At 36.8% G+C, this 10,585-nt stretch overlaps 1 pseudogene; it reads left to right on the top strand.

Annotated features, from left to right (window-relative positions):
* The first annotated feature begins 10,392 nt into the window (after positions 1-10,392).
* The window catches only part of LOC102473708 (zinc finger CCCH domain-containing protein 8-like), a 1,319-nt pseudogene continuing 1,126 nt past the window's right edge, over positions 10,393-10,585 (top strand).

The following is a 10,585-nucleotide window of genomic DNA, read 5'->3' on the forward strand; positions in this document are numbered from 1 at the left end:
GGAGGAGGATGGGACATGGCAGAGGGTGGGGGATGGGGAATCAAGGATGGCAAAACAAAAGGCAAGGTATGCAGGACATAAGAATTGGAAAATTATTTGCTGAGAACATGTATGTTGATGTGCTTGATTGAGCCAATGCACTGTGTATTTTGGATGGAAAATTCATTTGTGTGTTGTGATGGTGTATAGTGAATTAATGTAGAGAATGAATAAATTTTAAAAAATTTAAAAAAAAGATTTCATACAGTCTTAACCACATTTTACTTTTAGAATTTATCATTAAAAAAATATAATGTGAACAAAAATTGCAATGAAAAATATGACAATAAACCAATCTCATATATTTTAGGGGGAAAAAAAGAATATAAAAATGGTACACTTTTGGCTCAAAACCCTAAAATTGTGATAGAGGATTATGACATAGAAACTTAGGATTTATTTGAAACACCTTCTGTTTTTTTAAAGCTTTCCAAGAGTTCATATCAGACCTTAACAGAATAATGTAGCACTTGGGAGCAAAGATGCAGCCTAGAAGCCCTGCACTGGAGGCCAAAATGGAGAAGACTTCCACAGCCACCATGAACTTCCCCTTGGTGCTGTGATAGATGGGGACAAACATGACCAGACACTGCAGAACACCAGCATGCTGAATGTGAGAAACTTGGCTTCATTGAATATGTCAGGCAGATTCCTGGCCTGGAAAGCCACTGTGAAAGTCCCCAGAGCCAAGAAGCCCAGGTAGCCCAGGACACAGTAGAAGGCAGTGACTGAACCTTTGTTGCACATGATGATGAAGTTTCTGGGCTCAGAGTATGAGTCTATAGCAACAAAAGGGGGAGAGGTTCCCAGCCAAATTCCACAGATAATCATTTGGGTAAGGGAGCAAATGGGAATGACCGAGTTGGAAACCCCTAATATCAGCAAGCACCTCATTTTTCTCCCAAGTTTCATAGCCTTGAATGCCAGAATTATGGTAATTGTTTTGCCCAGAATGGTGGAAACAGCCACAGTGAACACAAGGCCAAATGTGACTTGTTGAAGGACACAGGTGGCTGTGTTAGGATGGCCAATGAAGAGCAAGGAGCAGAGGAAGCATGGCAGGAGGGAGATAAGCAGAATAAAGCTGAGAGCCTGGTTGTTGCCTTGACAATGGGAAAGTCTTGGTGCTTCACAAAGATCCTCAAAACTACAGCTGTGAGGGCAAAGAAACACAAAGCCATGCAGGCCATGGTTGTCCCCAAAGCATCCTCAAAAGCTAGGAATCTCACACGCTTGGGAAGACATTGAGTTCTCTCACTGTTTGAATACTCTTGAGCTGGGCACTAGATACACTGCTATGCATCTGGTGGAAAATCAAAGATGCAGCAATTCAGTTTAACAAATTGATTGTCATGTTGAAGAAAATGGTCACTGTTATGTAATTATGTGCAGATAAATCTCCTGTGGTAATACCAAGATACACCAAATTAATAGTTTGTATCGATGACACTGGGAGAATTCTTTCAGTTGCAAATAACCCAAAAGTCATTTGAAACTGGGCCTCAGCATATGGGAATCTTGATGGTCCATCTTGCAGATCTCAACGATGTTACACAGTTGAGGATACATTCCTGATCTCTTCTCTACTCTCTTCTAAGATTTCATTATAATGAACCTTATGCTTCCATAGCTTCTCATATTTGTTCATCACAATAGAAATTAATCATTTTCTTAGTATTCAGAGAAAGATAATTTTACTTTGTTCTTCTGGAGTACCCCTAACTTTTTTCTCTTTCCTAATTTCTAGTGACTTTTTCTTGTATCTTATAGGTCACTTTGTGTACAGACTTTTGTCATTGTGCATTTTAATTTTTATCTCAATATTATCATAAACACTCCTATGTAAATGTGAAAACAGTTTTAGTTTAAAACAATAAAATCTTTAATAGAATTGTATTGCTCTTATAGAGCTATTTTTTGAGAAATTGGTATTGTAATTATATGATAGAAGGATTGAGTGTTCTTTTTGAGATATTCATTTATATATATCTTAAAGCATGGTTTGTTAATTTTTAATAATATTTGATAATATTTTTGCCTTTATGCATAATAAGTTCTCTGTTGTATCTACTTGTGTCTACTATTATGTAGCAGGAAAGCGGTCAGAGAGATTACATAAAGTAAGAGACATGTTTGTGTTTCAGTTACAATTTTTAAGTAAAGATATCTGCTGTAACTAATCTTTTCTAAAGTATGTCTGTATGTATGTATGTATTTATTTATTTATGGTAATACTGAGACAATAATATTGGATTGTCAGAAAAGTCATTACACATTTTTGCATTAAAAAAAAAACTCTTCCAATACCCCAATATTTTCTCTAAGAATTAGAATGGGGACCAGCAGGTGATATAGAAGTTAAGATTCTAGATTCCTACGTGATTTATTGCAGCTTGAGTTTCAGACTTGGTGGCTTGCTTTCTCAGTTTTTATTTCTTTTTCTCTCTTTCTGTCCTCTCTCTGGTGAGTGTGCATGACCTGTACCAAATTTTAATAATAATAATAATGATAAATAAAATGAATGATTCTTAGAAAAAATATTAGAGTGATAATCAATCACATTTTTTTCTTACACAGCCTCTTTCTAAGACATGATTCAGCAGATATTCTTGGCTCCTATCTCAGGAACATGTTTGGCACCCACATATATGTGTATATTTTCTTCTGTGTCCCAAATCCTTTCTTTATTAATTTTTTTCCTTTTTATTTTTAAAAATCATTTATTTAATTGTATTTACTATTATTTTTTAAATTTCCTATAGACCATGTGCACTCACCAAGAGAGATAGAGACAGAGAGAGAGAGGGAAAGTGAGAAAGAAAGCCACCAATCTAGGACTCTAACCACAATTAGTCATTTGGTAGTCCAGCACCTTGACAATCATGCCAGCTGCTGGCACCTATTTTTCTTTTTCTTTAATTTTCAAGAGGACACATTCACTCACTAGAGAGAGAGATACACACAGAGAGAGAAAGAAAACAATACAACACCACCTCGATTAAATGGTCATGACACAATCCCCTCTGCACCATTATTTCCTTTTATTTTACACAACATACAAACACCTGGTGTATTTTCATTCATCTTGTTTGGGGCTCATGTAACAATTTGGGTCATGTGGGATACGGCTTCCTTTAGCACTATGATATGGGCTTTCTTTTTACCTCTATTTTTATTTCTTGTTTTGTACACTTATTTAGTTTTCCAATTCCTTCACAAAAGTAATTTTCTTTTTTTTTTTGTATATTAAAACCTGAACATAAATATTTACTTTTACTAGTGATAAAAATAAGATGAATTCTACTTATTAGAATCTCTGGAATTACATAATACTTATGGAAAATTTTAAGCCATGTTTTACTTTTCCTTTTTTTTTTTTTTTTCGAGAGGTTTTTGCTCTAGGATGCGTGCTCTTGCCAGAAAGACACAGACAGATAGAAAGTGAGAAATCACCCCCCAGGGGATGATTCCCAGAGGTTGATTAGTACATAGACTCTCATAAAATCCAGACTATTAAAATCTTGTTTTGACTAATTGGTGTCTAACCTTGGTAATTCATAAAGAGCACAGATGGAGCCAACAGTGGCGTGGTTAGGGCGGCTGAATTACACATGGCCAAGTAAGCAACTTGAGTCCTGTACCAGCAGCTTAGAAAACACACCGGGTAGGGCCAAATGTGGCATGGTGGTAAGGTAGTAAACATATTTCATACTTGACAATACCGCATTTTATTTTGATAATTACTTGGTAGTATATTTTGTATAATGGCCATTTTTGAGATGTCCAGATGTGAAATGTATTAGAATATTGAGTCTTTAATTTTTAAACTGCATTTCTTTATCTTTCTGCAATATATTTCAAGTGTGGTATTCGAATATTAGTCAGTTCTTTGTACTTAATTCCACAGATGTTTGAGCTTGGTTGTAAAAGTTATATTTTCTTGATGATTTATCTGTAATTACTTTTGGCGTATCATCTAGGAATAAAAGTCAGATTCAAAGATTAAGGCGCCTGCAGGTAACTTTGATGATGACACCTCTTTCATTTTATGACTAATGTGATTCAGTATGAGATCTAAGATTGATATTGTCTTACCTAACACCAAACTGTAAGGGTGTCCACTGGAAATAGTTTCAGAGTTGAGCCTAATAGAATGAGCATGGCCAGAAAACAGCTTACACATGGTAGGGTAGAATAGTGTGTATAAAATAAAAATATCAAAAATATAAGCATGCAAATTAAGAATAATGATGGTCTGTGTTTTTTTTCTATTTGTGTGTGAGAGAGATTTTTTTGCTATAGGACACACGTACTCATAAGATAGACAGCAAGACAGAAATTAAGAAATCATCCCCTGGGTGGATGGCCACGCCACAATATCTTCTGTTTTCTCCTCTTAGGATTTTGAACATGCATGCATATATGCCTGGCATGACCTTCAAGCCTAAGAATTGGGAATTGAACTGTGATTGGCGACATAGGACAGTGTCTTCACCACCATGCCACGTGCTGGTTTATGTTTTATTTGTAATAGTAATAGTTTTATTTTTATTGAGCAATAGTAGGTACAAACAATGTAGTTATATATTTCATACTTGTTTGATTTGAAATATCTAACTCCGGACATAAAACACAAATAAAGCAGCAAACAGGTCTTCCTTCTTGGGGAATTTTCTGGAATTCAGGAACACAACTGTGGCTACACACAGATTCAGGAGTCTGAGCAGAAGAGAGATCATTAGTCATTTTCATGTATGTTATGAGCTGCTTGATGAGATGCTCTATTTTTTTCTTCACCTCAAAGAAAATGTTCACTTTTAATAGTTCATTACTGTTAATCCTTTTAATATTACTTGGGATTTTGATTATTTTTTTCAAATTTCAGCTATAGGGTGCATGAGATTGCCAGAGAGACAGTGAGACAGAGAAAGAGAGAAATCACCCCCTGAGGGGATTGCTGCACCCAAATGCCATCTTTATTCTCTTCTCAAGAATTTTGGCATGGATGAACCTGTGTTTGTTGTGACTTTTAAGCCTCCAGGTTCAGGACTCAAAGTGCACTCAGTCATGTGGAAATCCAGAGCCTTTACCACTGTAGTACCTGCTGACCCCCCTTAGTGAGACGTATAATTAAGATCTAGTATATACTTCACTTTCTTTTTATGTTTTATTATTTTTAAAATAATTATTAATTTATCTTTTTTGAATTTGACCAGAAAGACACAGCAAAAAAGAGAAAGAAAAGTGAGAAAGCAAGCCATCATTTCTGGGACTTGAACCACAATAAGCCATGTTGGAGTCCAGTGCTTTAGCCACTATGCCACCTGCCAGTCCCCTTCATGTATTCTTTACTGGGTATTTCCAAAGTACCTAATTACTTTATCCCATGCATAATTAAAAATATCCCTTGATTCTCTTGTCTTATGTAATCATTTCATCCAAAACAATTTCAGTGCAGGTTTTACATGGTAAAGACTCTGAAAAGATGTGTTTTTGAGAATATTTACACTATACCCTCATATCTAGTTGAGTAGAAAATTTTAGGTTCTGGATTTTAAAATATCTAATGTGAATTGTAGAATAGAGGAGAAGGGATTGTAGTATGATCATCCCCTCTAGAAGGTGAATTCTCACATTTTCTTTTTTCTCTCTTCTCTGGTGATCACCCATTCCCTATGGAAAAAGCTACGAAAAAAAAAAAAAAGGAACAAAATGAAACCACCAGGGGTTAGAGACAAGTGGATGGCATACTGGTTACATCGCTTGACTTCTGTTTAGTGAACAACCAGGGTTTGTGTCCCGAACCTGGAAGCTTAAAATTCATGTCAGGCAGGTGTGTGTGTGTATGCCCAACATCCCAAAAGAAGAAGGCTGCCAGGCATGTGTGTGTGTGTATGCCCAACACCCCAAAAGAAGAAGGCAGGAGAAGGGATTGTGGCATGACCATCTCTGCTGGGTGTGATTTATCACTTTCTGTCTCTCTGTTTTTCTGGTGAGTATACATGCCCTATAGCAAAAATCTCTCTTTACAAAACCTCCATGGTGGGGCCAGCAGGTAGCATGGTGGTTAGAGGCACTGGACTCCCACATGGCCAACCACAGTTTGAGTTCCAGACCTGGCAGGTTGCTTTCTCACTTTCTCTCTCTCTCTCTCTTACTCTGTCTCTCTCTGGTCAAATTGAAATAAACAAATGAATAAATAAATAAAGTTAAATAAAATAATTCTAAAAAAGAAACAAAAAAACCCTCCACGGGTGGTGTGGTGGTGAAGGTGGACTCCCTCATGGCTGACCATGATGTTTCTAACAGACTTGGAAGCTTAAAAAGCACACAGACCTGTATGTATGGGTGCTCAAATGGAGAAGAAGGGATTTCGGTGTGGTCAAACCCACTGGGGGTCATGTGTTAATTTCCCTATCACTTTCAGTCTCTGATGAGTACATGTGTCCTAGAATAGAAAACTGGGAAAAAAAAAAAAAAAAGAAAAGAAATACTTCCAAATACTCTGATGCTTGCAAATAGTGTTTACCTGCCAGGGATGAATAGGTTGGACTACATCTCCTGGATATCTCATTTCTATTTTCTGCAAAAGTGTCTTATAAAGAACTTGAGCCACCACATGCACAGCATGATAGATGAAAAAGCTGGAGTCAGACATGGTCATCATGTCCAAATCAGACTGTAGAAACTCTAGGGAAGAATTTGGTGGGCACTTTCCAATTTTGCTGCAGAATGATCCAGCAAGTGAGCATCGATAAAACTGAGCCCAGAGTTTACTGAAGTAAAAATCTTCTGGGTATTGGGAAGGGGTCACTGTCTTGAGAAATTGTTTAAAGCCGGGAATTTTCCTTTTCTGGTTTGAAAATAACAGGCTTCCATGGAAAAAGTATGGCATCTTCTTAAAATTAGCAAAAATACAATTCCACTCTGGGGAGAAGAGATTTCTCATGACCATACCTTTCCCAAAATTAAATAGAATTCTTTTACCCATCCCAGCTTCCAGACACTCCCTTCATCACCATATACTATATACGCATTTGCAGATGAAATTCTGATCCTCATCCTAAGAGTTAAGTCACGTGCAAAAAAGACACCTTTTGTGGGAGGGAGCTTTTCTGCAAAGGCCACACAGATATCCTTTTCTATCATCTTTGCCTTTACATCCTGGAGGAACTGTTCCCCTTGCATATATCAGATACATAGAGTGCTACCCATGTCCAGCCAAAATGTAGCAACAACCAGATGATTCTATGAGCCAGAGAGCTGTCCTTGGTGGCCATCTGATAAACTGATGGAAATTGGTCTTTATCACTTAGGATGGGATCAAAAGGACCATACGTGACCTGAATAAGAAAACAAATAACCTAATTCTGGCTTTAGTGCAATTTTGGATTGTCCCACTTAAATGGGGAGGAGATACTTGAACTGATAAGACCACAGATGGGGTATAGAGCGAAGAGAATTCATGATGTGGAAATGACAATATTCTGTCATTATGAGCATCAGAAGACAGTTTTACAGTCCCATTTCTTTTGATATAGGACATGCGACTAATTCAAATAACAGTATCACTCCAGGCCAGAACATATGAGAAAAATTATAAGGTTCAATACTTGTTTCAATATTTACAATGAGAACTGAGTGATGCATATATTTACAAAAATGGCACAAGATATTGGTGATTCTGCCATCCTGAGCTCATGTGACATGTGGATCAGAGATTTCCTTTCCTAGAAACCAAGGATTAAAATATAAACTCTGAAAAAAATAAATGTTGTATTGGTTTTTTGATTCTGTGTTTTATCATCATAGCATAACTTATATGTTTTTAAAACACGAACACTTGACCTGTCTAATATTTTAAATACATTTTTTTCAGAACAGGATTCTCATAAGCTAAGTCTGTGTTTACCAGTAATATCTCCTGAAACTTTTATTAGAAGGTTTCCCTGGAAGAATCTCTGATATGTAGAATTGTTATGTGGAGAGTAACTGGAAGTGCTTTGAAGACATCCACCTGCATGGATGTGAGGAAACCTCAGCTACTATAACTGAGCCATACCCAATTTAGAGTATCTCCAGTGCTGGAATGTCCTTTCTTTGTTCAATGACATAATGAATGGAATAGTTTTTATATTTTTGTATCTAATTGACTTCTGAAGGCCCGCTGATACTGTTCTCTCCTGAGGTAAGGTAGATCTCTATTTCCTGCATACTATTTAGAAGACATATTTAAGTTGGTCTTCAATATTCCCATCAGAGAGGGTTAAATATAATGGCCATGGACAGAAATTTCAATGAAATTTAAGAGATTCCACTTCTCTACTTATTTTTGTTAGAGGAAAAATTAAATCATGTGTACTTGCACAAAGAGACAGAGGGAAAGTGAAAAATAACCCCTCATAAGTAACAGTCATGCCAATATCCCTTCTCCTAAACTTTTCTATTATTAGGATTTGTGACCTACAAGCACACATGACAGTGTGTTCTTTAAATCACCTGGATTACAATTTGAACCATGCAGTAAACCATGGGGAACTCAGCCTCATTAACCACCATGTTACCAGATGGCCCAACACTGCTCTTTTTCTCTCTCTCCTATTTGTACTTTAGCAATTTTATCGCTTTAAAAATTCCCTGTGCCTTTTTCCCTTGGTTGTGTCCAAACAACCAAGAGAGGTGTTGAGAGACTCCAGGATTATGTAAATCCAGATTCTACATTTTCTCTGCTCACATGTGAGAGGGTAGTATTAAGAGTTATACAACTCTCATTCCAAACCTGACAACCCACTTACCTGTGGGGTTTTGTAGAGCTCCAAAAGTGTTCCAACTTGGGCTGAAGATGTTGGCATGTTTCCTGCTATGATAGCAACAGGTTGTTTGTGTCTAGCAATTGTAGTTTGGCAGGATGTGATTCCCACCAGAGAGCAAAAACAGAGCATTTTCTAAAGTTCTTCTGTCACTGGGATATGCACTGTAGAAATCATAACCCAAGGGAATGTTGGGTAGCAAATGGGGGCTTTTATTGATCTACTTGATGGCAAAGTAAAAGGCCAATACATACAGGTAGTTCTTCCATATGAACCTAAACAGAGGGGGCAACATTAGAAAATACAGTGAAGTCATGTGATTCAGGGCAAACTCTTTAGCCAAGCCACAAGACAGACAGATTTAGGCCCAAGCTGCCATACAGAGATTCTCCTGCACCGATACATGGAGCTGGTGTGAATGATGTTCCCAGGGCTCTAGAAAACCTTGAAATGTTTTTCTCTGTACATAAGCAAACTGCTTCCAAACAATGAAGAGAGGTTTTGAGGACCTCGTTAGTGAGATAAGGATTCATTTAGCTGGATGAAGACACTGTCATGTAAACAGAGATAATTTTAAAGGAGGATCATTAATGCATGGGGAGGACAATGACTTTTTTTAAGGGTATGAATGAGGAGTGCACACATTCACCATTTTTCATACGTTTTGAAAATGTTTGTGTGTGTGTGTGGCTAAGATAATTATCATGTTTATCACCTGAAATAGTTTTTTTTTTTTTGAGGAGGACATTAATATCATACTCCCTTGGCATGATTAGAATGAATAGTACTCAATTATGAGTTATATTCACCATGCTTACACTCACCTTCATAACCCTTGTAGAAGTGAATGTATCCCACATGCCATCTTGTTTCTATGTAGGTCCATAAACAATTATTGAAGCATTTCATTTTTCTCCTGTCTGGAACCTCAAAATAGCATCTGGTGGGGTGAGCAGGGGGCATGGTGGTTAAGGCACTAGACTTTGAAATAGGGTGACAACAGGGTTCAAGTCACAGACCTGATGACTTGCTTTCTCAATTTTCCTCTCTCTGTCTCTCTCTTGTTCTGGTGAGCACATGTGCCCTATAGTAAAATCAAAACAAAATAATAATAATACAGTTAAATAAATAATTATTTTAAAAAACAGCATAGGTCTTGACAACTTTTCAACCATATAGCACATTTCAGGTATGTTTGGTGACTTTTTTTTATAGTTTATACACTACTAAATCAACTGTATAAAAATAAGTGCTGTTACATTTGTTTTTGTTAAAAATTAAATATTTAATTCAGATCTTCTAGCTAATTATTGACTAAATCAAGTCTTTTTACCAGTTTGTAAAAACATTTATCTCTGCAGTTAATTGGTCTTTATAATTGTTCACTTTCCACTTGGAAATTCTTAGGTTTTAATGAATATTAGCTAAAACTATATTTTAAATTTTTAAAAATAGCTCACTTTTATTTATTTTAAAATTATTGTTATGACTCATGCTGTTACTGCAGAGCTGTGCTGGTGAGTGGGAGGTTGCTGTCTGGGTAATGGATTTTGAGAATCTTTTCTCAAAGCCTCTTAACCTGGCTCTCAGCAAAAAACTAGCCACCGACTCTGACGAAAGAATCCATGATGAACTAGATGATGCAGAAGTTGAAGAAACACAAGAAGAGGGAACCAGCAGTTAGCGTAATGGCTATGTCGCTGGACTCCCACGTAGTCGACTGCGGTTAGTGTCCC

The sequence above is a fragment of the Tupaia chinensis genome, unplaced genomic scaffold (assembly GCF_000334495.1).
Source record: "Tupaia chinensis unplaced genomic scaffold, TupChi_1.0 Scaffold146741_1, whole genome shotgun sequence".
NCBI lineage: Eukaryota > Metazoa > Chordata > Mammalia > Scandentia > Tupaiidae > Tupaia > Tupaia belangeri.